At 43.8% G+C, this 4,170-nt stretch overlaps 1 long non-coding RNA gene across 1 annotated transcript; it reads left to right on the top strand.

Moving 5' to 3' along the window:
• The first annotated feature begins 574 nt into the window (after nucleotides 1-574).
• On the top strand, nucleotides 575-1,061 carry LOC145796743 (uncharacterized). Its single transcript, XR_014337250.1, has 2 exons — nucleotides 575-672; nucleotides 758-1,061. It is a non-coding gene; the product is annotated as an uncharacterized LOC145796743 (long non-coding RNA).
• The last annotated feature ends 3,109 nt before the right edge of the window (nucleotides 1,062-4,170 follow it).

Below are 4,170 nucleotides of genomic sequence, written 5' to 3'. Positions count from 1 at the left end.
GATCTTGAAGCCTTTCAGACTTGGCGTAACAAAGATCGGTGTGCGCGCTTTACTATGTTGAGCAGCATGCACAACGACTTGATTAGTGAGTTTGAGCATTGCCCGACTGCATTTGAGATGTGGGAAGCTCTCAAGCAAAAGTCTGGTATTACCTCTTTGGCAAAGCTACGTGGGCTGACTATGAAGTTCGACTCATATCAGAAAAGGGCGCATCACTCGATGAAGCAGCATTTGAGAGTCATGTCAGCCATGATACGTGAGCTTGCGGCTGTTGGGCATAATTTGACTCAAGAGCAGCAAGTACAGGCTGTGATACGCTCTCTGCCAAATTCTTGGGAGCAGATGAAGCAGAACATGATGCATAATGAGAGTGTGAAAACATTCGAATACATATCGCGTCATTTGGAGCTAGAGGCTGAGCGCCTTGAGGCGGCTAAGTCTGATGGTTCTGCTATGGTGGTTGAGTCAAGCTCACATAGGACTTCTCAATTCAAACGTGGAAAAGCAAAAGGTGCCCCTAAGAAGCAAGCAGCGGCTGCGCTTAAGCCCAATGGCACTAGAAATTTCAAGCGTAGGGGCAAGAGAGGTGGTAAGAAGGCAAAGGCTAAATTGACATGCTTTAACTGTAACAAAGAAGGACACTTCGCTCGGGATTGCCTTGAGCAGAAGAAGGTACTCCCTTACTTAATTTCTCGCATTCAATGCTTTGTGTCTAGTCAAGCATTAATTGCTCATTCTCCTCATTTTTGGGTTGTAGACTCCGGAGCAACAGACCACATCGCGAGGGATAGAGTAGGGTTCGTTGAGTATCACCGAGTACCTGCTGGGAGCAGAAAAGTTTACATGGGGAACGAGTCCAGTGTGGAGGTGCTTGGCATTGGCACATTCAAGCTGGAAATGCGACGAGGGCGCACCTTGTATCTTCATGATGTTCTTTATGCTCCGGATATTCGGCGAAACTTAGTTTCAGTTATTAGCATGATGAGCCTTGGTTTTAGTTTTTGTTTTGAGAATAATGGTGTTAGCATTTATTTGGGAACAATTTTTTATGGTTTTGGTTATCTTTCAGATGGTTTTTTAGTTTTGGATGTGGACGATTCTAGTATTAATAAAAATGCCAATGGCTCTATTTCTAATATTGCATCTTTTTGTGATAATGATTCTATGAGATGGCATGCTAGATTAGGCCACATAGGGCAAGACAGGATGACTAGATTGGCTAGAGAAGGTCTTTTAGGCCCACTCGCTAGAGTCACTTTGCCTACTTGTGAGCACTGTCTTGCTGGAAAGGCAACAAGGAAACCATTTGGGAAAGCCATAAGGGCATCTATCCCATTGCAACTTATTCATTATGATATATGTGGACCAATGAATGTGAGGGCAAGGCATGGAGCCCCTTATTTCATCACATTTATAGATGATTGCACGCGTTTTGGTCATGTCAATCTAATTTCTCACAAGTCAGAAGCATTGGATTGCTTTAGACGGTATGTTAATGAGGTTGAGAATCAATTAGACAAGAGCATTAAAGCTCTAAGGACTGACCGAGGACGTGAGTATCTATCTGAGCAATTTAAAGTGCTCTGTGAGGAAAAATGAGTTATCAGGCAATTGACAATTCCTAGGACTCCGCAACAAAACGGTGTAGCGGAGAGAAGGAATCGCACATTGCTTGACATGGTTAGATCAATGATGGCACAAGCTAATCTTCCAATTTCTTATTGGGGAGATGCTTTGTTGACTGGTGCCTACGTCCTTAACCGTGTGCCCTCCAAATCAGTTCCTTCCACCCCATATGAGATGTGGACTGGCAAAAAGCCTGATTTGGGCAATTTGCGGCCTTGGGGTTCGGCAGCTTACATACACAACTCTTCTCATAAGTTTGGGAAGTTGGGCCCTAGAGGAAAGAAGTGTATCTTCATTCGCTATAGTGAGCATTCTAAGGGCTATGTGTTTATTGGGGAGCATCTGGATGGAAGTGTGACTGAAATTGAGTCGCGAGATGTGGATTTCCTAGAGGAGGATTTCCCTAGCAGATGTGAGGTAACTAGAGAAGTAGAATTCTACGAGATGGAGGATCCACTTGAAGGCGCACCTAGTATCTTAGTAGAGAATGAGGAAATAATTCCTCAAGCTCCTAGGGACAGTGGGAGCGATCTACCTACCCATGGATTAGATCCAATGGATGAGGATTCTCAGGATTCTCAACTACGTAGAAGCAAACGTGGAGCTATACCCCGTCGTCGTTTTGAGATTGAAGGGGAAGCATTCATGATTGCTCCGAGTGATGAGATGGAGCCTAAGAATCTCAAAGAGGCTCTCTCATCCCCTGCTAGTAAAGAATGGAGTACTGCAATGGATGAAGAAATAGAGTCTATGAAGAAAAATCATGTCTGGGACTTGGTTGATTTGCCGCTAGGGCGCAGGACTATTGGGAACAAATGGGTTCTCAAAATCAAGCGCAAGGCGGATGGTTCCGTAGAAAGGTATAAGGCTCGCCTAGTGGAGAAAGGTTACACCCAACGAGAGGGTGTGGACTATGACGAAACTTTTTCACCAGTTGTAAGGTTTGCCCCTATTCGCCTAATCCTGGCCATAGTAGCTCAGTTGGACTTAGAGCTATATCAGATGGACGTTAAAACTGCATTTCTCAATGGAGAATTGGATGAAGAGATCTATATGGATCAACCAGAAGGCTTTGTGGCAGTAGGTCAGGAGCGCAAAGTTTGCAAGCTTCAACGATCTATTTATGGCTTAAAGCAATCATCTAGACAGTGGAATCTGAGATTTCATCGAGCCGTTGTTTCGAATGGGTTTACGATGATTGATGAAGATCACTGTGTGTACGTTAAGCGGTCCAAGGACATTTTTCTGATATTGTCATTATATGTAGATGACATATTATTGGCTGGAAATGACAATGAGATGATTGTCGCCACTAAAATGTGGTTGTTCTCTACATTTGAAATGAAGGACATGGGTGAGGCGAGCTATGTGCTCGGTGTTAAGATCCTTAGGGATCGCTCTAGGAGACTTCTTGGTTTGTCTCAAGAGACTTACATTAAGACTATTCTAGAGCGGTTCTAGATGCAGAGCTGCAAACCCATTGACACTCCTGTTGCAAAAGGCGAGAGCCTAAGCCTTGATATGGGTCCTAAGACTCAAGAAGAAAATGAAAAGATGGTCCGTGTTCCCTATGCAAATGCTGTTGGAAGCTTGATGTATGCTATGATGTGTACACGTCCTGACATTTGTTATGCAGTCGGATTGGTGAGTCGTTACCAATCCAACCTAGGACCAGCTCATTGGAAAGCAGTTAAGAGGATATTACGATATCTTAAAGGAACTGCAGATTACACACTTTGCTACCAGAGTTGAGATCTACATCTAGTTGGCTATTGTGATGCTGACTGGGGAGGAGACCTAGATGAGCGTAAGTCTACTTCATGATATGCTTTCATGCTTAGCGATGGTGCTATTTCTTGGAGCAGTAAGAAGCAATCCTGTATCGCCTTATCGACTATGGAGGCTGAGTTTGTGGCTTGTTCATCTGCCGTTCAGGAAGCCGTATGGTTGAGGAGGTTCCTTCAGCATTTGGATGTTGTCACACACACTTCAGACCCCGTGACTATCCATTGTGATAGCATGGCTGCACTCGCTTATGCTAAGGATCCTAAATACCACGGCAGAACCAAACACATTGATGCGAGGTTCAACTTTATCAGAGACATTTTGGCACAGAAAGAAGTGATCCTGGAGCACATCCCTACGAGTCGCATGGTTGCGGACCCTTTGACTAAGCCCATTGCTAGAGATGTTTATCTTACTCATGTTAGGGCTTTAGGACTACGTAGGTGGTGATATTTTTTTATGTGTATTCAGTTGAACTCATTTTTTTGGGGATATTTATGCCATTAGTATTCATACTTGTTTCTATTACACATTTATGTTTACTACTTTTGTAATGGTCTGTGAATTAGCATACACAAAATAATTAAATTGATGTTAGCAGGCAAGATTGGCTCACTCACACGAGCAATCGCCCTTAGCGCTAGGTAGCGAGTAAGGATGAGACTAGAAGCTAAAATTATCCACTAGCTATGTCGCCTTGGTTGGAGCCAAGATGAGGTCTTGTTAGAGACCGACCATGGATATGAGAGTACCCACTTT

This window comes from Camellia sinensis, chromosome 8, assembly GCF_055761805.1.
Source record: "Camellia sinensis isolate YWXY chromosome 8, ASM5576180v1, whole genome shotgun sequence".
Taxonomy (NCBI): Eukaryota; Viridiplantae; Streptophyta; class Magnoliopsida; order Ericales; family Theaceae; genus Camellia; species Camellia sinensis.
The sequence above is the reverse complement of the archived record's forward strand: the minus strand, read 5'-3'. Positions and strand labels throughout refer to the sequence as shown.